The sequence below is a fragment of the Anarrhichthys ocellatus genome, unplaced genomic scaffold, assembly GCF_004355925.1.
Source record: "Anarrhichthys ocellatus isolate YVR2014 unplaced genomic scaffold, GSC_Weel_1.0 scaffold43, whole genome shotgun sequence".
Taxonomy (NCBI): domain Eukaryota; kingdom Metazoa; phylum Chordata; class Actinopteri; order Perciformes; family Anarhichadidae; genus Anarrhichthys; species Anarrhichthys ocellatus.
This window is the reverse complement of record NW_022280073.1, coordinates 1446018-1470549: the sequence shown is the minus strand read 5'-3', so window position 1 is coordinate 1470549 and position 24532 is coordinate 1446018. Positions and strand designations below refer to the sequence as shown.

Below are 24532 nucleotides of genomic sequence, written 5' to 3'. Positions count from 1 at the left end.
CACACACACACACACACACACACACACACACACACACACACACACACTCCTACACATGCATCAATAACATTCATACAGAAATAGAGCCCTTGTCTTTGCATATTGATGACTGTCTACTGGCATGGAGGGGATGGGCAGATGGAGCGCGCCTATCAAATGTCAGCCCCAACTAGATTCACAGCAGCAGCTGTGACATTTTGATATTTTTACTGGCCAACCACTTCCTGTGACACAGTCACACAGTTTTTGTCAACTTTGGAGAAACCCCTTCACTTGTGACATGAATACAAAAAGAAGCATTAAGTAATATTAGAGTAGCTGATTGGATTTCACATCAGTTAGGACCATGCATAATCACGTTATAGAGGTGAAACCATTTGTCGATTCATCCATTGGTTGATCAACAGAAAAATACTCTGCAACTATTATTTTCTTGTCGCTGCTTTGCTGGATATTTTTGGGTTTTGAAATGTAAGGAACAAACACCCATTTTCAGTGCAAATAATAGTATGTAATACATAATATAATTATTATACTATGGATAACTGCTTCTATTGATTTAGATTGGCTCTCAGTAATAAGATAATAAGTGTTAACATAAGAACATTTGTATCAGTCACATCAGTCTAAAAAGTGTTGTAAAGTTAAAGTCTAAAATAGCCTTTTGTCCACCAACTCCACCAGAGCATCTCATTAAAACACAAACAGTATCACGAGCAGCTTTTCCTGCTCAGCGGGAGAGGCTGTGACAGCGTTTAGCCTGACCTCAGGGAGAGAACAGCTTATGCTTCTCATAGGCATCTAAACAGTCTTAAGTATAGATTAGAAATGAATCACCAGGTAGTACAATGTAAATAGTGTGGATAGATGGAAATTCTCTAAAAAGATCCATTTGCCAGGTGCAGCAGCTTTACCATACTGCTACCAGTTGATTAATGAACATTTGATAAAACAAACAAACAAACATCAGAAACAGAAGAAATGAGAATATAAGACACAAGACAACGTCTTACCCAGGGGTGAAAGTGGCCAGAACAGAATGGAAGAGGGAACAGCTGCTGACTGACAAAACTCACAGACAAAAACCAACAGCCCAAACCCATCTGTTAAGTTAAGTCTACATAGCAACAGTTAGTTAGTATGTCTTTAGTACTGAAAGAAAAGTAGCCGTATTAACTAATTGTTACCGTGGTTTCATCGTTTCAGAAGGAAAATGAGTGACGTTCCTTATTTCAAGAGAGCTCCGAGTTAAGTGAACGTAAGGAAGTTCAAAGTGTTGGGATCTGACCCTGCTCTCCTGGCTGGCTGAGACCTTCACACGTGCTTTTCAAACAAAGGAGCAGCCATGTTCCTTCCTTTCACCAAAACGCCTGACCTGGGGTCTGTTCGAAACTCCATCCAGGATGACTACACCTCCAGCTTCAGCCAAAACCTGATGCTGGCCCCTCGTTGGCCAAGAAAGGGCCCCCCACTGGTTGTGCTACCTGGTTTATAAGCCCCAGCACAGCTAGAATCGCCCTCTTCCCTCCGGACCTCATCCTGGCAACAAGAAGATTCACGAGGAACCGCGGCCTCATCAAATCCTATCAGGTCACATGTAACATTCGCTGGTCGAACAGACTGTGATTTATTTGGAGTTTTGGGATCCCGTAGTGCGAGAACGGATAACTTATATGCCCCGTTCTCCCACCCTTTTTGTGTACACACCGCCGGCAGAAGGACGATTAACAATCTTTCCTCGCTGAAGATTTCCGGGAAGGACGACCCAAACCTCGTCCCTCAGCCGAAGTTAAAAAGCCCTCTCTGCAGAGAGGAGATAGAGTCTGCCACCGGGAGCCCTCATCTCTCGAGGACTGACTGATTCCCACCACGGGAAACGTACCCTACCGAACGAAGCTTCTACAAGTAAGAGTTACTGGTATCTGGGCCTAGCTTAGCTTGAGCTTATTTTAGCCTATTCGTTTATGTCGTTGCTATTCCTGTATCTTGTGTTAAGTTGCTGTCGTGTTATTGCGCAACATCGCGGACCACGGAGTCCCGTTATATTGTGTATTTCCTGCTTTAACTGTTTCATTAGATCCGTCGCTGCTAGTGGATGTGGAGCTTGTGATCTTATCACTTTGAAGACTAAAACCACGGTGGCGGACCCTCGTCTCGCCGACCGAGTTTCGGGGTGATAAGGGAGCAACACTCGCATCTCACCGCAGTGATAAAGATCTGTTTTGTTTTGGGGAAACTTTTATTTTGTTTTGGTTTTATTCTCTCTTCGTTAAATCGGCTCTGTGAGTGGGATCTAGAACCGTAACTATCACCATACAAGCGTGACCGGTCGGTTCAGAATCCGACCGCAGAGTTTACTAGTGATCAGCTGTTTCTCACATTCTCACTGCAGCGCCTAGCACCGCGCTCAGAGCTTGGTTCTCTCTCTCCCCCTCTCTACTAACCCGCACACACACACATAGTTAGATTCACTAATGTTGGTTGACCCTCTCAGACACGTGGTCGCGTAGTCTATTGTCCCAACCCACGTTGTGCGCCGTGCCACGTGGTTACACGTAGCCACCTCTCAGCCATTTGGTCGCAGGTCTCTAGACTCCGCCCTCTTTGCTTGTAGGCTCACACGCCCCCTTTTTAAGATTACCCCCATCACTTTTTGAGTAGGCCCCCCCCTCGTTTACACACACACACACATACATGTACATATATCTCTATACATATCCTTACCCCACTTTATTCATTTGACCTTAGGTATTAGACACATAATTGTGTGATAGTGTTCGTTGATTTTGATATTACTTGATCTGATCATTTATTATTTTGATTTAATAAACTCTGTTATATTTTAAAGAGCAGTTTTCTGTGATTACTTGTGTAATAATAACTGGATGTAGTGGCCTGTGCTCGAACTTAAACCTTCACTTTCACTCTGAATGTGTAATAGTACTCAGACTATTGACATTATGAGTGAACGCTAATTATGAGACTGTTTTATTGTTTGGTTATTAGTCCCTGTTCGCAGGGTGGTGCCCCGTTATTATTAATAATCATTAAGAATTGTTACTGACATTAATAATTCTATTGATGTCAAGAATTTAGTTTCTTAGATGCTGATAACCCAAACACGCTCCTCTACGTTCCCAACAAAAGGTTCCGCTGAATGCAAGTGACCTGAGGTGCGAGTGTATGAGGCAGAGTTGAAGTTGGCTCTTGTTTTATGCAGTGGACCTCTCAACTGGACAAGATGCAGCTGTCCCTTAGGCCCTGTCCATACTACTCCGTATTTGCTACGTTTACACTGAGCGGCCACACTACGCCGGAGTTTTGGAGCACCCTAAACGGAGGAATCTGAAAACTCCGCCGAGGTTGTAGGTATTTGAGAACTCCGGGGTTGCGTTTGCGTGTGGACGGTCAGATACGGATGTGCTTAGAAACAATTACGCCCACACCCGTGTTCGCTACTGGATTGGTTCTTGGCAACCATGACGTCTCCGTCCCTGATTCGTCACACTCACTATCACGTGACCCGTACCCGGAAGAAAACAAACTGGGCTACCAGCGATTCATTTCAACATGGATAACTAATTGCAAGCGTTGCTGCTAGCACAACAGCTAGCAGCTGTTGTGCAGTAAAAGTCTGCATTTCTGTGGAGGAAGCAGCTGTTATTGGAGTGATTAGCGAGCGGCGTGACCGGCATCAGCCCTATGGAGCAGCTCGTTGTTTTTAGATTCTAATGAGAAGACACGCTGCACTAACGTTTTACATCTTCCGTTTGGTAGCCTTGAGAGACCTTGGTCTGTAAGTATGTCTTTGTGAAGCATGAAAAGATGTACGTAGATATATTCTATTCGAGTGTTTAGTATAACATTTGTGTTGTATTAAATGCTAATCGCGGTTAGCATTTCTCCATTGGCGGTACTGTTAAAATTAGCTTAGAAGCTAGGCGGACATGACGTTCAGAGCTACTAGTGAGAACGGAGGTGAGAGACCACATTGATGGACCCATAATCTAGTAAACGTTGATGTTAAAGTACATTTGGAGAGAGAGAGAGAGACCCGCTGCGCTGTAACTACGTCTGAAAAATAAAACTTCCAAAACTTTCCACGAACTGTCTGTTGGAGTTTATAGAGGGAGATTTTAGAGGAAGATCTTAAGTATCAAATACAACCTTTCATTATTAAAGACTACTTTATTACTCTGTCGTATTTTTATTTTTTTTAACTAAGCAAGCAATCCACTTCCTGTTTACACCGTCACGCGCATGCCCAGTGTACGTTAATGGTCACGTGCTGTCCGCCTTCGAAGGCTGCCGTGTGGACGCAGATCAACTCGAGAATGATGCTGAAACTCCGGTGTGGATGGATATCGTTTCTATTTGACAAATCTGCATCCAAGGAGAAACGGAGTAGTGTGGACAGGGCATGAGATTGTGTGTGTGTGTGTGTGTGTGTGTGTTCGTGTGTGTTCATGTGTTCATGGTTGACAACTCAGAGGCAGTATGTGTGTATCAAAGAGCAAAGGATGTTCATGCCATTTATCTCTTTTAATGTTAGTAACACTAACTGACGCACACACATACTTGTCCCTGATTAACGAGTGTGTATGTGTGACTGTGAGATGGCCTATGTTTGGGGGGGGGGGGATCTGGGGGCCTGGGAACTGTGTGGAAATCACATTAGGCTTCCTCTGGCTCATCTCAAGAGTCATGGGAAACAACACACTGACCAAAAACAACAGGGATTGTGCACGCTGCAGCCTGACCACCCGACATCGCACACCGACTTCTGAGAGAGGAGTGTGTCCTTCAAAGTAACCTGTAGCTTTACCTCATTTTCTGCTTTTTACCTGCCGGGAGGAAATATGAATAAGATCAGACTTGATCATTATGAGAGCATCATTTCACAACATGATATCATTAAACTCATGTTTGCCCCTGAGCGTGTCCAAGCCAAATATTTTTGTGTGCTTAACTAGAACTAAATGTGAAACGTCCACCCTCCGGTTCCCCTGAGGACTGTTAGCTCCGTCAGCACCTTTGCCATTGCTTGCACTGTTAGCGCTGTTAGCACGGTTAGCTGCGAGCCACCGATTCAGCCGTCGCCACGTCGAGAGCTGCGTGGAGGCAATAGGCATTCGCTGAATTTCGCATTGAAGACCTTTAATGTTGTAAATGTGAGTTCCAAGGCAGATAGATGGAAATATGGATTTACTCCTTTTTCTGGGCTCACAAGGCAAATTCTGCCTTTTCAGCCTGCAATGAATCAGATCTGCAAAAGCAATACATTTCAAATGTGAAACAAGACTCTACAGCCATGTTAAAATATCTGTGAGGTTTTACATTGGCACATCGGTGCTTGGAGCAAAATTGCTAACATCAGCATGCTAAGGGCAGGGTTATGCAAAAAAAGACTTGTTCGTACAATGTATTGTCCAACCTTGTCGACATCAAATGCGTTATAGCCGTAATGAGCAGCTATACTGAAGTTACAGAGACGTTTGTGAAGCTATTCGACCATTCGACTAGCAGATGAAGCACACTAGCGCCTCAACATACTCAAAATGCCAGTGCTGATGTTTAAAAGGTCTAATAGCTACGTTGTTAAACATCCTAGCATCTTACATGCTGATTAGCACAACGGACAGCTGAGGCTCATTACGTTTTCAGGTATTTTGTCCCAAACCAAAATATTGGACAAATAAAGATTTTGACCAGAATGATGACGCTAGATGAAAAGTCCTCTATGACTGAGGTTATGAGGCTGTACTTACTCATTTGTTGACTGAATAAGCTGTACACCAACATGCTTTTTTTTTTTTTAGGCTGACCAGCCGACCAACATTGCATTCCACAGCCATGCCACTCGTATGGATAAAAAGCTGTTGCCATGTGAGTGATGATTTCCCAGTCTGCTGCGAAACATAGATACTGCACTTTTTACAAAGAAATGACCTAATTAACCAGGAATTACTGGAATTAAGCATGGTCAGAGAGAGAGAGAGAGAGAGACTAATAGATCAAATGTGTGTACTTTACATGTATTATAAAAGATGAATACAGAGTGTATCATGTGATATCTACTGACATGGTTAGAATAGAGAACACAATTAAAAAGACTACTGCCTGTGTGTAGATGAGTAAGAAAATTCAAAGAGGTCAGTGATGATCAAGAAAGGAAAAGATTCATTAAGTGGAATTCAAAGGGCTTGTATTTGTCCAGTGAGAGGAGATTTAAAAATAATGGAAGTCTGTTTTATTAAAGCGCCGGGATCAAAACGATAGCTATAGCCAATGACTGAATATGACATGCGATGTGGAGTGAATGAAGGCTGACAAAAATCACAATGTTTCATCTATTCAACAATGGAGGATTTCAGTTAATTGTTGTGCTTTTTTTACTGCAGAGTTGAGTCATTTCACAGTAATTACCCTTCAATTATGGGTATTCTTTTCAAACACCGAGCTACGTACCTGCTCTTTGCAAGCGTGCCATGTTTGTCTCTAAAGCTTTTTCCTGTTGGGTGCCTGGAAAACAGGGACAGTATGAGGAAAGCTATACCTTGGCCTCCTCTCACTTCTCCCCGGCTCGCTCAAAAAACACAACTTGATAAGCACAAACTCTGCGGGCAAACTAAAAACCTGTGTGTGTGTGACAGGGAGTTTGTGTTTAAGTGCAACAACACCATTATACAACATTTTGCTTGCAGTCAAGAAAAAAAGTAGTTCCAGTTTAATGTAATCTTACACAAAGAGGAAGGTTCAGTACCAAACAGCTGTAACTGTGACAGATGTTTTAACCAAGACAGAGCTGACACTTCCAGCACTAATAGTACGACCTTTGTGATAACTATACTGAGTTGCCAAATATGAAGTCCGTTAAACTCCCTGAGACAACAGTAAACAGCTGGCTGCAGCAGTAATGATTTAGGTGGGTCGTTGTTAAAGGATAAGGGCTAAAGGGATAGCAGTGATCGGTCGGCCCTGACTGAATTATCTCATGGTTCCCAGAGGATGAACCCTGCTGACGTTGGAGATCCCTTCACGTTTCCCCTGCTGTCACACCAGCGGGTTAAAGTTTTAACTTCCTGTAATATATATCAAAAAATTTGCAAGATGCATTGGCGCAACATATTGTACCAACATGTAGGGATGGCCGATATGGGCAAAATCTTCAATCATGGATGTGCAATTCTACATCACAGTAATGTTATATAATCACGATACAGTTACTGTTTCTGGGAATTCAAGTAAGAAATGGTAAATATAAAATAACCGGGTACTTCAACACATTTTTTATGTTCTTCTTTTACTTGGAACTGCCTCACATGATGCAATACTTGAATTAAAACCTAAACTCAAATTCTTTCAAAATGGAGCTTTGTGGTCCCTGAGAACAATCATTTGTTAATAAAGTCCCTGAGGCTAACCGGTGCAAATACACACACAAAGCCACCACCATTTAGAAAGCACACACATTTGTATTTCACAGTGTACAAAACAGAAAAAGACTTCTATCCATTTTTTCCTGCAGGATTTGTTAATCTTCATTTAAAATAATTGACAAACAAATATAAGCTGCAGTGTGCAAATGTCTGGTAATCATGTAGCCTAAGTAAAGTTCTTTCTCATCGTGGAATTAATAGTTCTACCTCACCGTGGGCTGGTTGGGATGCCTCTAGCTGCTCCGTATCTGCTGACTTTTCACACATATTTCGACCATATCGCCCAACCTTTCTGATGCAACCAATCCAATAGTGCCCCTAGCTGTGACAGCTAGATGCTAATTTGTAGGGTTGGTTGGTTAGTTTGTCCACTCAGGTTACTTCAATGCATACTTTCTATTCTAATTTAAACTGTTATTTATGAATGATTATAATGACGCAGCAGCAGAGCTTCATCCCTGCCGAGGCCTCCGTAACAGCTCCAACTATACCTCCAAACATGAGGCGTTGCTGCTGTGGCTTTCCCACAATAATTACTCAGTGGGAAGGTTTCGGCACTCTGGAAGATAAATAGACACTCGTTCTTTTCATGTGATAACACCACTTGTTAGTACTGGGCAATCATTTTAGGGAGCTTCTCCATAAATATTTTACAAGTTTGCCGATATGGGAGCAAATATTTCTCTTGCCTTTTCAGTGATACAATATTAAACTTTACTTCAGCACCTTGCATTCAAACACTGAGGCGGGAGAGATATTGCTGCCTGAGATAAAAGCTAGGATTTGTACCATGGATAATAGTCAATCCATCAAAATTCCTTCCAACAACATTTCCCTGAATCCACTGATGCCTTCAAATAAAGAGGGTATTACTTCCTCTGCTTGTGTTGGCGCTGGTTTGACTCAGGACGATCTTAATAGTCCCATTAGTGAAAGCACTAGTGTGTACATTCATGGCCTGCTCTCACACACACACTTATACGTGAGCAGCAGACACCACACAGATTGTCCCGGGCCTCGAGCATATTTCACACACCATTTGTGAAACTATACACAAACACTGCTGACCCAGAAGTTGGCCTGTCTGACGACCGTATATGGAACGCCACTTCTGGCTCAATCAGAAAATGACTCAGTAACTTTGATGTTACAGCACAGGGAGAAGGAGGAACGAGCTCAAAGGGAAACTAAAAATAGAACTTGTCTGGAAAATCCATGAAGGAGTCCAACTTTTGTTTGAGATCGTGTTCAACGCGATTACATCACCTCAAAGCCGTTCAAGCAGGCCAATAGCGAGGAAATAGTATTAGTAAGAGGTTATCATTGTAATCAGACAACATGGTCTTGAAACCATAACAGCGTGGCTTTTTAATTTCTTACATTTTGTTTTTTGGGAAGATGATGTCATTTTTTACAGTTTCTAAAAATGTCTGAAAGGAAGTGGTCCGCTCTCCTGTGGAGACAGATGGTTTCAGTCTCAGGGTAGAGGAGACAGCGCCGTAATATAAATGAATGTAACGGAGAGACAGAAGAGGGTGAGGAGAGCTCAGGTTGTCTTTGAACAAAATGTGACAACAGGGCGACTTCAGCCTTTTCCTTGATGCCATGGCAACATGCTCCGTGCGTTAGGAAAAGCAGCTGGACTCAGGTGTAGAAAACTAGAACCATATTCAAGTCCAAAAACCTGTGTCTGTGTGTGTGTGTGTGCCTGCATTGATGCAAAACATCAAACACCAGCAGTGGTGTCAAATGAGCAAGAGGACTGTGTAATTCAATTAGCAGCAAGCTCCTGAGCTCTATTGCTGTTACGTTCACGAGGATGAAACATCCATATATATGACATGGCGGCTGAACGCGGTAATGATGTAATTCAAGGGCTGAAACGGGTTCAAGCAATGAGGTAACACCTTTCATTTCAGTGTCATAAAGTTATTTTCCTGAACTCTTCTCATCTTTCATTTTTTTTACTTGCGTGATTTTCTTTTTATATCATTACGCAAATTATTGGATGGAGCCTGAGATCTGACTCTCTGGAATTGTTGTGCATATGACAAGAAAAACTGCAGGCTCTGAATCAGGGTAGCTCACACTGCGGTGCGACACAGGGATCCCAACCGTATGTAAATTTGGCAGGTGGTGTACTTTATGAAAAACAATAAAGACATTTTTTACCATGAATAAAATGACCAATTTCCACCCCTGCTTAGACATGCAGGTGAGAGAGAGAGAGAGAGAGAGAGAGAGACACTTCTAAAACTCTCCATCGAGATCTGTCGTCCTGAATGTGAGGGGCTTTGGCAACGAGCACAGAGTTTAAAAAAAATAGTCCTTTTTGAAAAAGATCTCTTTCTCTGTGAAAATAAAGAGTGCCTCCAGAAGATGTTATGAACCCAAGAAAGGATGGTGTTTGGTTTCCCCGAACGCTGCTGCTGGAGTCCTCACTGAGACCAAGACAGTGTTTAAGTCTTTACGCCGGCCTCCTGTCGGTTAAAGAATTGACTACTGTTGGTTTGTTTATTTCTGATCTTCTGCTACATTAGGAACAATCCAGACGTCTCAGGTCGTCTGGTGCAGGTCTGCTTTCTGTCAAAGCCAAACATGGAGAAGCAGCGTTCAGTGTTTATGCTCCATATATCTGGAACAAACACACTTATTTTGAATCGAGGCTGAAAACTTTTATTAAATCGTTTCTTACACTGTAACTTTTATTCTATTTTGGCTTGTTTTTATTTTCCATTCTTAGATTTTGTACAGTTTTTAAATTGCATTTAAATGTCCTTCTATGACATGTTTCTTTTGCACTTTGTCTCCGAGCTTTTCATGTTTTATGTGAAGTGCTTTGTAAATAAACACAAGTGCACCACACTAGCTGGCCCTGCATCCCCAGCGGCGTGGTCGAGGTATATTAAATGAATCTGGACTACACTTTGCAACAACACAAAGAGAAGGTCTTGTTTGTCACATAGGAATAGAACGGAGGGATTTCACCAAAGGCCAAAGTAATATGGATGTGGAATGGATGGATACCGAAATGGTGCGAGTCATTAAAAACAACCTAAAGCGCAGAAAGACGTAACAATGCGTTGCTAATCCCTTTCGGACACCAGCCCAGGCAGTGTGGGTGTATGGAGGAGACACGCTTGCTCATTCGCTCATCTGCTCCACAAAAAATAAAACTGGGTTGTGGCTGCAACGTGTTGTCTTCCTACCATACTTGCTGTGGCGTATACTCCTACAAGTAGCCCCCTCCTCGTATTCTCCCTCCTCCTTGCAGCAGACCGGCTGTCACGGTTTCCAGCCCCCTCATTACCGATCCTCTCTCATGTAACTGTCGCTCCAAGAAGCTTTCATCCTACCTCTCCTCTACCGCACACTGGGTGGCAAACCTGGACATTACATAAAGACAATGTGGGCCCAGCTCGTGTGTGTGTGTGTTTGTACGGTGTTTGTGTATTCACCTGCAACAGATAAAGAGGTTTATGAATGTAATATATCAAGTATGATCATAAATGTGGCTTAAATAGAACAAACTATATGAACAAGAAAAAATGGACGAAGTTTTGTGTTTGGTAACAACCTACAAAAAGTGAAATATCCAGTAGGTTTTCTGTTCGAGTTGTTTTGCTGCAGAGGGCTCAGAGAAGATGTTATTATAGCTCCTGAAGAGGCTCCTCCGTAACATCAATCCTACTCAGAAGGGTCTCTCACAGGCTGGCTCATTTTTCTAAGTGGATTTTTGAAATCTTCATTCATCTATAAAAATAAACTTGAAAATGACTTTATAATGATAAGTTGCAGTAATAAATCACACAGTCGTGAGAGAAGGGTACAGACAGAGCAGCAGTAAGCTCAAATAATATGTCACACCTGCAAGTCAAGGAAATAAGCCGTGGAGGAACAACCTGAAACGATTTGGAACAACTCACTCAATCAGACACTTATGATATTGTATTTCATTGTCATGCATGCTGCCCAGAGTCCTCGCGGTGACTGGCTCGTCTGCCGACAGCACACAGTCTCTCCCTCGCACGGCTCTGCTTATAGCCAAGCTAACAGCTAACGATAGCGAAGGTTGCATTGACTCTATTGCGCAAAAATGAGCATTGGGCGAAGGTAAATTATAACGCTATCATGTGTTCAAAGGTAATCTTGTAAAATGACATGAATAAATACAGAGATGTTTTCACAGCAATATAAGAGAGATAGATATTATGACATGTTGAATAAATATAAGCAGCATCTTAAATCTATTAATGCCAAGATACTTTTTTAATCAAGGCAAATATTTAAATAAAAACACAATAATTGACTTAATCTGAATTGTGTGTCTTTATGCAAATAACCATTATAGATGACTATAACAAAGCAAAGATGGCTGAAATTATTTGCTAATAATCGGTGGTGAAAGAAACTTGGTCTCGAGCCTTGCTGTCAATTTGTTTCCATTCGTGGGTCAGACAATATTCGCCACTACTTTTGAGACTGACGTCTCTCCATAAGATTCTTAACGCTGCTCTGTCTGTACCTCTCTATCAGGACAGCGTGATTTATTACTGCCACTTATTAATATGCTTTCAAGCCTGCTAGAACCATGTGTTCAACCAAGATACGTCAAAGGTCTTCAGTGAATGTTTGCCGATGACTTTACCGACACCCAGGAGTTCGTACTTAAAATAACAGCCGCTCTAGGTCCCTAAAAGAAATCCCTCTGAAGTCAAATGCACATGCAAGTCTTCCCACTTGTGCCGGGCGTTCCAGCCACGACACAGCATTCTCACATAGCGGGGAAAGCCCTGTGTAATTCAGGGCATGCCGAGGTGTGAAGCCGAAGCCTGTCAGTGGAGCTTAGCAACTCATCTCCGCTCTCCCCAACTCAACCTGCAGCCATACGATGCCCCCCCCCCCTTTCTGACAATCCCCTGGCCTTGGTTTAGGTTGTCACTGTGTAACAGGTGAGGTAATGGAGTGTGTGGTTTAAGGGTGCTACGGTGCATACACCTTTTAGCACTTCAGATTTAAAATGTTTGAGAAAGAAGAAGGAAAGAATACAGTATGCACTTTATTTTCAAACGACGTTGTGAGAAGTGCATTTTAGTAAGAGTGGTCAGTGACACAATAAGAATATAATACGTACTTTATTTTCATAGAATATTTGGCATTTCAGTTCAGTGTGTTCACTGCTCAGTGACTATGTGCAATGCAAATACTTTTTGAAGTAGTACTGTATATATTAGAGTATTTTCTGTGCATTCTGTTTCTTCTTCGTTGTCTATGTACGGCATGGAGACCAAGTAGGCCTCAGAGTGATACTCAGCAGCTGTTTTAGAAGAGCACACACACACACACACACACACACACACACACACACACACACACACTGTCAGCAACGGCAACGAGGGAAAACAAGCACAGTTAACTTTACTCTGCCACTGATCGTTTATTATGGAGGAAAATATCAAAGTGCATTTCATAGAGGCAGATTGTTTCACGTCTAGTAACTAGGAACAAAGTCTCCTCACTGTGGGAACAGGGAGCCAGGGCTGGGCTAATTCTATTATAACCCCGGTTTGGACACAACAGACTTTCGGTCAATTTTTGGCTATATTTTCATATTTTGAACGTGAACCCCACACTGTGCCATGCTGTATATATCCGCTTGAAGCCACATATGGAGCAGGCAGAGGGACATGCAGAGACAAAGAGAGATCACTGTGAAATGCCACAGCTGCTGCCCATTAAGGCAGTTCATACATGGATGCACCGTGGTATGTTGCCCACTGGGGTAGATGTTCCACACTGACTTGCAGCACCTGGGTGATGTTAACAGAAGACAATTTCCACTTCTATTTGACAACTATGTCATTTACTTTGATCTCTGACTGTATACAAAGTGTATCTGTGGGATGCCGGCGCCCCCTTTCTAAAAAGAGGGTGCTTTCTCACAGATCCCAAATCACGCTATCGTCACATTTCACAAATGATTGTCTTGCGAGTCCCACAGGTCCTCTCACATGTTTAAGTATGGGTTGAAAATACATCGGTCGTTTCAATTAGTTAAACGTGTCAAAATGAATGCGAGAGAAAATGATATGTTGGAGGTTTTAGCTTGCATCTTGTTGCAAATTTGGTGAAACAGGCCGAAGATGTGAGCTCTTTATATCCGAATTCTATAGCTGATTTTCACAAAGCCAAATAAAAGAATTTGCTTTTAGAAACCTGCAATAACAGGTTTGCCATTTGGAGGCAGTGAAAACAAGCTGTAAACACGACACTGACATACAAGCTGATATGACGAAGGCAAACGGTTGCATCTAAACAAGAGTCTTGTCCTGTGTGTGTTTGACGTACGTCCAACATTCTCTCTCCTTTTAGCTGTTTAACTTCTGGAACATATCGGACTCTTTATCTGCTAAACAGTGACGGTTCTAGGAATCTTTAACTGGGGCGGCCCAGTTTTCCACTGAAAAGCTGTGTCCTGCTCAAGTGCTTGCACGTGTTTGTGTTGTTGCAGAGAGTGGAGTTTTGTTCCTTTAAAAGGAAAAGCAGCATTGCACGGCATTAACTATAAAGCACTTAAATGCTTCTGATGTGTATATTAATGTTTGCTGGTGTAACGGGCCGATGTCGATCTGTGGTCCGTAGGATCCCCCTTGTTGTGGACAATAACGTTTTACTGACGATCGTTATCGACCGATATTCAGTAAAACTATACGATCAGGACATCTATTTGCAGATCCCTGATAATGTTATGTTGTGAACATGAAATCTGTGTTATAATTGACTGGAGGAGAGCTAGTAACACTAGACATTTCAAAATCAGGCCCTGAAGCCCAACACCAGATTGTTAGTCACTGGCAGTTAGTCTCTGTCTTTCTATCTGATCTCCATTGATGGAAGTCATGCCAGACAGAGAGACACAGAGTTATAACAACCATCTGGTGCGTACAGCTGACATATGAATGAGAGACTGCAGAGGGATGTGGCTCACCAGGCTTATCAACACATGGGTGTCCTTTAAAAGAAATATGATCAGCTGTAAGAAGATGATTGTGTAAGAACAACAAGAGCTAAACCACGTGGATCAAAAACTCACAACAGAGCCGTCTACATGAATCCGTAGAGCTAATAGGAGGCTTAACTTCACTGTCCAGGCAATTCATTAGCACTTCATTGTGACTGTTACTGCCAACAGGGTACAACTGTACTCTGTTGTGTCATGCCACAAAGACAGACAGACTGGTGTAACACTTGCACTCAGCGACTGCCTTTCATTTCTCCCTGTGGTGCCCTTAAATAAAATAATTAGAAAAAGGCTAAGTCAATTTATAATTATATACAAATACATTTGTTTAAGAGAGACTCTCTTATTTCACACTGAAAAATATTGAAGAGAGAGGTGAAAAAGACTGAGGTGTGTGTTGTACTCTTCACCACAATGATACAAATACATAGTTCAAGCCACCAGAGCCCGTGTGTGTTGCAGACTGCACAGGTTTCAGTTAAGTTAATGTCAGCCATTGTTGGGATCTGATACACCAGACAGGCTGCTGTGTACAGCTGTGATGACTCACAGGTCAGAGAAAGGCATCCGACCAGTCACGTGGCCAGATGTCCTCAGTCAGTCATGTGTGGACTGCAGGCCCGCTGTGACTCACCCGACATGACGGGTAGGTAATCCCTCCATACACGATCGGGGCTAGGAGCCCTGGTGCTCCCTACTGAACAATTTAGGAGCAGGGATCACCACTTAATCCATTCTAAATGTTCCAGGTTAACTTCATAGCTGATAAAGCTTAAATTACAAAGTGATGTTTTGTTTTCAAGGAAATGAAAGGGAAGTAGTACTTTGAGAGAACTGAAATTACTGCTGTATTCCACCGCCAACATGTCACGTTACAGTTCACATCCATGTCTGGTCAAAATACCATCACTTCATCATTTTATCCTATTAGACATTTGTGTGATATTGTCACAATTAGCATTTGAATTCTTGAGTTAAGGCCAAAATGGTGTTTGGAGAGGTCACAGTGACCTTTGACCACCAACATCTAATCAGTTCAGCCTTGATTCCAGGTGGACCTTTGTGCCACATTCCTGAGATATCACGTTCAAGAGAGTGGACGACCTCAGTGGACAAACATAATGGCTCAGGCTCCGAGGCATACAAACAATCCTCAACTAAAGTAATGACTATAAGTGTAATAAAAAATTTACTTTTTGGTAAGTAAAACTGGACCAACTGTGAAGGATAAAAATGACAAATGAAATGAAAATGTGACTAAATCTAAATAAAGAGGATTTGTTCATTAAATCAAATGGACTGGTCAGGGACAGTGTACAACAAGATGCCCTACTAGAGCCGTATACGCCGTCTCTATGTCACTCCCCCGAATTTAAAATATGGTCACTTCTGTTCATTGGTTTTTTCGCAACATGGCAACGGCCGTAATCCAAGATGCCGAGGCTTCTAAACGTCAGTCCACAAAGCAATGGGTGACGTCACGATGACTACTCCCACTTCTTATATTCACAGTCTACGGTACTGAGGGTGGGAGGGCTGCTGGGATATTTCTCTCTGCGCTGGTGCTTTAAGGATATTTCATGCAGGGCATGGCATGCCTCCATATTTAATATTAAAGCGGGATATTTGTCTTCTTCACGGGACATCATGGAAAATTTCAGCAAGAGGGGGCACATACTGTATCATGTGACCGTGACATCGTAGGTTCAGATCTGATGTTGTCCCCCCTCAGCCTCTCCAGTCTCGACATTTAAGATGAACATCACAAAGTGAATAATACCAGTCAGTGATTTGATTTGTTGGACGTTCGTATAACGAACAGGGGGCTGGGTTAGCAGTGATATACGTAGATGTGTCCTTGGTTTCGATGAGGAATGCCAACAATGCGTGCTGTCCATCCTGGGAAAACTGAAGGACAAGCACGGACAGTGGTTCCCACACTGTGTCCCTGTTTGATAAGGAAGAGGAGCCCAAGAAAAGCAAACAACCAACCCAAAGTGATGCCGTGTTGTCGGCCCCGGCTGAATTCCTTCATGTCCGCTGTGCCGTTACAGTGTGTCTACTGCTCTCATCCTGCTTACTGATGACATTTTTTGCCTTTCACATCATACTTTATAACAACGTCACGATTCTAGATTCAATCCGGATTCAAGAATTTGAACCTGCCCTGGTTCTGGTATTTTCAGTCTTTTAAAAGAAGTTAAGAAGACGGTAAGCAGGGTGAGAGGAGCCTTCGAAGAATCTTGTGTGATGTCGCGGATCTTTATTTAATAGTTTTTTATTTATCGATCCTTCATTTATGCAGTGGGACCTGGTAGTTATCATGTTAAGGATTATTGGATCGTTTGATTTTTACTAAAAAGGATATTTGTTTCTTTATAAAAATGTAAGTTTGAAGCACATTTTGATGATTATTGAGATAGTATCATGAATCACAATGAATTTGACCAGGATTATCATTACATAAAGTTATGATGTCATGCCTACTCTTGATCCCAGCACGATTATATTGCATCATAACCTCCCCTGATATGGACAAAGTTTTGTAATTGACTTTATTTGAAGTAGTCAAGTGTAGTTAATCATACTTTCTTTGTATAGTATAATTGTAGATTCATTGGTAACATGTATTTGTAGTTATCCAGGTGGCGGTAAAGCTGTATAAACGCTGGGTCACATTTATAATCCCTCCTGTCATGGTTCAGGACAAACTCCAGAGGGAATATCTCCACAGTGGGCATCCTAATCAAATAAACCACGTCAAATGTTCAATAGTATGTGGACAAGTTCAGACACAGTACATCTATTCCTATACTGTCAAATCTAGTGGAACTGGTCCTGAGCTGAAGTAAACCAGCTTCAGTTAACTAAGTAGTGAGGCAGTCAGAACAATCTCCTCTACAATCTAACAAGCAGTGAATTGGAAAGCTTTTCCAACCCATAATCTGAGACCACAGTGTTGACAAAGCTTTCACTAACAATGCACTGTGTGCACTCACAGAAACAGCAACGTGATGAAATGAAGTATGGGCACAATCGATGTAATTGTTGACAGTCCGCTCAGTTGAGCTCATACATTTATCTACATTGAGGCGGAGACACCGTCTCTCAGATTAGTAATTCCACCGGACCGATTTGTGGTTAACCTCGGTGTGTACATCTGCGGACAGACACACAGATGCACTCACATGTTTAAACACATATTCTCCTTCCAGGCGTAACAACCACTATAATTGCTGTAGTTCTGTCACTCACCAGGTGGAGCAGCCCAGGTGAGTGGTTTCAGACTGCTGGGTCACTCCGTCTAGAGTTCAGGTTCACGGCGTCCTTCCTTGTCCACCAATGACCTGAAAGTTAACAGCACCTGATGAAAGATGAAAAGACACACATTTTTCAACCTCAGTTTTACTGCCACATTTTAAGTCGCACTAGTATTCAAATGACCGGCAACATAACCAGTGTTTCTGCACTTACCATGTGTGAAATGTGGATGTGTGCTGTAGTGTACATGTTTGTGACCCTGCGTGGGTCAGGGTCACCGACCTGCAGACCCAGCAGAAGCATGAGATCCTGGTGTGACGTCAGAGTCCATAGACTACTCTACTCAACGTTACTGAGGCTATTTAGTACTGCTGGCAAGAAAATTACAAGCAGAAGACTTATTTATCACAAGGATTTCAAGCTCATCATACACAGCAACGTGAGATCATCATCTGGGTTTGCAATAAAACTAGGGGTGCACAATTAATAGAAATAGTATCAAATTCTTACTACGGACTATTTTCAAAATCGCAGGGTGCAATATTTGTGAAAGGCAAAATGTGTGTCAAACTGTTTCATGTAATATTGTGGTGCTGCAGATATGTCCTGGCCTACACATCATGTTCTACAGACTGAAGGAAACATCTTTGTTTAGCACAGATCCCCGTGGAAATCTCATCCTAATCATTTAATAAATTTTTCAATGAAAATGAGAATAATAATTAAACATTATCATTCCCTCTGATATCACTAGAATGTCAGTCAGAGTTGGCGGTGCTGAGAGAAGGAAAGTCTATATGATGATGTCAAACCAGATGTTGCACAACATTCATGGACTTGCATTCATTTGAATGGCCATTTATATTTAATCATTTTCAACAACATTTTAAACTACAACAGACTTCCAATTTCAAACAGCAACATGGGCTACTGAGTGTCACAGCAGCCACAGTAACTAATGCATGAGGAGATGTGTGAGATATGTGACCCATAAGCAGAGTAAGAGTGTATAATAATGCAGGACAGTGAGGAAGCAGCCATTTCACTCAGGAGCCGAGTGCAGATGTTCATAGGACACAGCTGTCCCTCTGTTAACACCGGCTCCGGTCTGCAGTGAGCTTCATACACTCCACTGATAAACAGAATTATGCAGTTACAATCACACTAAATGATGTACTTGTATACCATTGAACTAAACATGTGTGTAACGGAAATAACGCCCCCCCCCCCCCCTCTGTGGGTGTGTCATCGCAATCAGTAAAGAAAAATACGATTGGCTAATACATATATTTAAAATAAGCAAAATCAAACAAATGACGAATGACGTAAAAAAACAGAAAATAGCCGACTATCATTCCGCCGAGTTTAACAAACAGGTTAGCTAGACTTAAAAAAAAGAAGCTTTATTTCTCCATCATAATCCATCCATCCATTATCTGTAACCGCTTATCCTATTCAGGGTCGGGGGGGGCTGACTCCCATCATAATCCCCTCTTGGTAGAATTTGACCAAATGTACCATTAAGCCCCAGCTCCTCCTCCTCTCCGCCCGCTGCAGCTGTCAGGAATAGCTGCCTGACGATGTGTGCCCCAGATGTGGGCTCATCTGGCTCCCTGTGCATGTGATAAACTGGTGAGAATTCAGCCATCGGGGGAGTGCTACCGCTGACTTCTTGTCATTGATCTCCACCAAAAAACACCTCCTTAACACTGTGACCAGACGTTCTACACGTATTTAGCATATCAGACACGTGTTCACACTGGCGCACATTTTTTGAGACGTGCCGAAAAACTGTTTCTGACAGTTGAGGGAAATTGATGGTCATAACCTGAGCATGTTAAACCACAACACTACGCTCCCCTTGTCCATAGTGGTGTAGGCAGTATCCTCAGTAAATGATCATACAAATATATAAAAGGAGAGGCAGAGTAATATTCCCACCAGATCTATAATACTGACTGTAACTTCCATCTACCAGAGGTGTAAACATGCACTTCAGTTGTTTGTACATTATTAACAGTGCTGAAACAATGACTCAACTCATTGACTGGTTGGCAGATAGAAAACAAATAAACTGATTTAGATATTTCCAAGTGAAAAAGATAAATGTTTGCATCTCAGAACTGAAGATTGCTGCTGACCTTGTATCTTATCTCACATCATAAACTGAATAATTGTGTCATTGTGTGCTGAAGGAACTTGAAACGAGCTTTTTAAAAATATATATATATTTATGGATGTTTTATTGGCCAATTAATTAATCAATTGAGCAATTAATAAACAGATTATTTGATAACGAAAATACTCGTCAGATGCTAAAATGATATTAAAAATACATAAACCGAACTTTTTCCCTTCATAGACTCCACGCCTTAATGTGTGACAATAGTCCAACCAATACTGGATTTTAGAGGAGTTAAAAATCCAACACAACATAAACATAAACAAACATTCCTGATCCTTTAGATTTTTTTATTGTACTTTTTTAAGAATTGTAACCAAGTTACATAATAAGCAGGACATTTTACAGTTGCTCTCTGGTGGACAAACATTATAATGGTGAGGCATCTCTGTAATGCAGTGATTTGCAAAATCTCTGAAAGGGATGTATTTACCCAGACTGCACTTCAGGTTGCATGTGGTTATGAAAATGGGTCCATGGTCCTGATGCTCTGCAGCAAAATGATGATTGTTTACTTGCTTTAAGTTATAACACGAGGACAAGGATGACTCATCTCAGCTTTCACTGTCCAACCGTTATCTCGCCAGCGCACAGCTGTGATTGTGACACATCTTTACAGACATGTCTTTGTGTGGTCTCATGAGAAACATCTTTCTGCTTTAAACAATAAACAATAAATCTCCAATTCAACCTGAATTCCTCTGAACTGTCTGCCTGAGGCACAGGAAACAAGTTTGTGTGGTAACATGTTGTGTTGCGTTAGTTTGTATCCGCCCCGAAGCACAACCTGCGGAAATCTTCAGCGCATTTTGTAAAACGCAACAATGAGAGCGTAATAATATGGTGATAAGCGTGGCACGCGGTAACAAACGCACGCGGAACATCGGAAACCTTGTGGCATCCACACGGAGCCAAAGAAAGAAGAGTGTCTCTGACGTTACTACACAAAGCTCAACTAGCATAGCAAGCTAACATGCTACGGTCTTTTGGACGCGTCGAGGCAAAGCAACACACGGCATACTGAGTATACTAAGAAGAGGTAACGTTGGCGTTAGCTAGCTAAACGTCTTAGAAATGCTAGTATACGTGTAAGTATGTTTTACGAGACATCTTTCATTTTAACAAGGTAGAGAAGATGTAGTAACGTCACGTTACATGTTAGTGACTTGACCACAACGTAACAACGTTTTCTTGAGTCTAAATGAGGGTCCGTAAGAGGAAACAAGCCAATAAAGAGCTTTAAACGCTGTAACTTGCTAACCTCAAACAGGAGACGTACCACTTAGTTTAGAAATGTCACCGAAGGTATCCGCTTCTTTATCTGCCGGTAACTCGGTGAAGTGCAGAGCGACTCTTGGGAACACATGTATCTCCAACAAGTGTCAGCAAGTATAGAGCGTTAGAGAGTCAAAGATATCGTAAAGTGAAGATGTGCTGCGTGAGAGGGAAACTGGCTCATCTTCCGGCTCTACGAAATAACGCATGCGCCGTCGGACAAGACAAAAAGTTTGCCATTAGACATTTTAAAAGAAAACATGACACGAATGGTAGTTGATTTCAACAAAAAATTACATTTTCATTAATTCTCCATCCTGGAAGCAACATGTGAAATCCACGTATGCGTACGTTTGTGGTATCCGAAAAAAAGAGCAGAGTGAGAGTTTTGTATTAATCTTTTATTTTGCCACCTCGAGCGTAATTTAATTACAATTTCTTTATAGGACTCTGCCGCCATCTAGCGGACAACCAGAGAAGGTTCGCCTATAGTGAGTTAATCTCTTTTGACTGAATTGCAGTTGCATTAATCACAAGCGCTACAAAACTGTAACTTGTAATTGTAGTAAGTTCTCAGGAATCACAAGTAAATATAAAAATGCCATATGAAAACAAGAGGACTCACACATAGTTAAAAATGTTATTCAGCATTGAACATGTTTTTATCTGGAAACCACTCCCAGATATGGTTAGATTACTGGGCCTGCAGGCACAGGCCCAGAGGCCCAGGGGGCCAGTCACAGAGCTTAGTTAAAAAACGGGTTTGTCCTGCTCATGTTATTTTGCTCCTGAGTGTTAATAATATTGAGTAACTAATTCCATGTTATATTTAATTTATCTATCATTTCATTTCATAAACTTGGGGGGGCTTTTACATTTACTTTATTGTATTTGCACACAAAAACCCCCATACAATCCAGATAATCATTCCTCTAAGTAAGGAGGAAAAACAAACTATGCAAACATAATTAAGAAAAATACAACAAAAAATAAACAACATCAGGGAGCACACAAATTGTCACTTTGACCTTTGACCTTTTGATCACCAGAAGTGATGTTATTATACGTACAAACACATCTTTTCTTTCAACAGGTGAAGCATGATCATTTCTGGGCTTTTACCTCCAGATGTGCCGAGAGCTTCACTTTTCTCCAGTTGTCACGGTGTTGTGCTTTACACCAGCAGGTGGGGATCAAGTGCTGTGCTTTACGGTACGTCCCCATTTTCTACATGCCACTTCATCTCATGCAGGTTAAACCTGCACCAGAAGACTGATTCCCTTCATTGAATTGCATCCGTCCTGTTCTGCAGACATGTCTCTGTGCATATACAGTCAGTTAAAAGCTAAAAGGCTGAAGACCACATTTAGCTGCATATATAAATAAAGTATATATATAAAATATATAAATAAGTAAATAAATTAAAATTAAATATATATATCCATAGATTTTGCACAACACATATCAAGGAAATATTATCAATTGTATCGCATAGTGCGTGTGTGTGTGTGTGTGTGTGTGTGTGAGTGTGTGTGTGTGTGTGAGTGTGTGTGTGTGTGTGTGTGTGTGTATATTAGAGGCGTTTTGGTCCTCAGATATGTGGCTGTGTTTTTATATTGGTAAACGCAGGTTACCCCGCGTAACCCCTGCCTCTGTTTAGATCAAAATAATGATGCTTATTAATCTTCTAGCATTTTTTCAAACCTCAGCCACACTGCACTGGATCGCACGTATACATTTGTCACCCACCCACCCCCACCTACCCACTTCCTCACCCATGCATCAGTCAGATCTGTCTATAAATCTGCTCTCACTTTAATGAGTAGAGAGTTAATCAACAAGAAGTGATGCCAGGCGTGGCAATAAATTCTGCAAGAATGCTAATTGGGGTTCTGAAGGGTCAGAGGCCTGTGCCCACGACATAAAGCACCCTGTCACATGCTTCTCTCACAATGTGCTTTTCATCTCACGCACCAATATTTGTTCCATTAGGGCACTGAATCAATCAACAGTAATAGATTTTAGCATAAAAAAAACATATATTCTTTTACATAAATCTGTTTTTTTTGTTTAAAGGCTGCTTGTATTTTAATATCTGATCTTATCCTTCATTCTTATAGAAAGCATAACAAATAGTTATCATGGAACATATCTGTGCTGCTTAATGGTTTAATTGAAACATTGAGAAAATGTGGAGAAAACCTCTGCCGGATGTGGTGGAAGAACTGTAAAGATTTCATCATCCATTGTGCCGGGCCACAACAAATCCACCTTTTGTTCGGCTGAATCTTAATTACTGTTAATCACAATTAACCAGCCAATAAATTAGATGGAATTAATGGACAATCGGGGGGCCAAATGACCATTCTTTACCCGAACAAAAAGCCAAAGAATGGAGGCAGAGAGAGTTCTATAATAAGCAGGGCTTGGTGATCAGAGGAGAGCCTCGAAATGGCCCCCCCAAAAAAACAAAAGAAATGTGTCCGGAGGGGAGGATTACATTTATCGGGGCTGCAGACAGAGACGGGATCACAGAGGGATAACTCACAGAGAGCAGGCTTAGCGGAAAGGGAGAGAAAAAGCCGAGGCAATCAGAAGAATCAAAAGAGCAAATGCATGAAATAGGACAAAAAAATTCTTTTTTAAATTATTATTATTTCCGGTTGTATTTTGGAACATGAAATTGCTAATTATGTCAACAATGATTCCGTAAAATTGTTATCTCCAGAAAAGATTTGCCTGGGCTTTTTTTTTTTTGTCTTTCTTTTTTACTGCGTGCAGCATTTTAAAATGAATTAATTAGGCGATCACTGCAATTACTGTTTATATTGTTGTTAATGAGCCCAAAGGCAAGCGAGCTGCACTCATCCAAATTACACTCACGAGGCACGGAGCCAAGAAAAGGTCTAACACCGCAGTGTTCAACATTCCCAGAGTCGTCCTGGTTGAGAGCGAACCCGGAGCACACTGGAACCTTCCATTTCCTCTTCAGAACACAGCTTTCCCATTCATCTAAATACAACAGCTTCTAAACTTCTTCTCTTAAATGTTGTAAGTCCACCACATCACCGCTGATCTGCCTCACAGTTTAATATGCATATAAAGCTCAGACCTCAGATCACAATCACTGTGTCAGTTTGCTAATTTTTACCATTTCACTTTCCACTTTGTCAGGCATCTATCTATCTCAGCTTTATTCCCCCCCGTCTGCCAAAACCGGTCTGGCATTTACTGTCTGCACCCGGAAAAGCACAATAGCTGAGCGCTATAATGGAAAGGTCTTATTGTAAATATGATAATTCCATCAGGTGCTGTAATCGGGTTTCTGAGTGAGTGACACGCACGGATCCCTGC

At 41.7% G+C, this 24532-nt stretch overlaps 1 protein-coding gene across 3 annotated transcripts in view; it reads right to left on the bottom strand.

Annotated features, from left to right (window-relative positions):
* The window catches only part of ncalda (neurocalcin delta a), a 66204-nt gene extending 44846 nt beyond the window's left edge, over positions 1-21358 (bottom strand). The window contains exons 1-2 of one of the 3 annotated variants that reach the window (XM_031868558.1): positions 21165-21358; positions 17716-17824 (exon numbers count right to left, since the gene is read on the bottom strand). The gene's annotated coding sequence lies outside the window, so the exon portion shown is untranslated. The remainder of the gene's footprint in view (positions 1-17715; positions 17825-21164) is intronic. The other 2 variants (XM_031868557.1, XM_031868559.1) reach the window with 2 other exon arrangements.
* Between the last annotated feature and the right edge of the window lie 3174 nt (positions 21359-24532).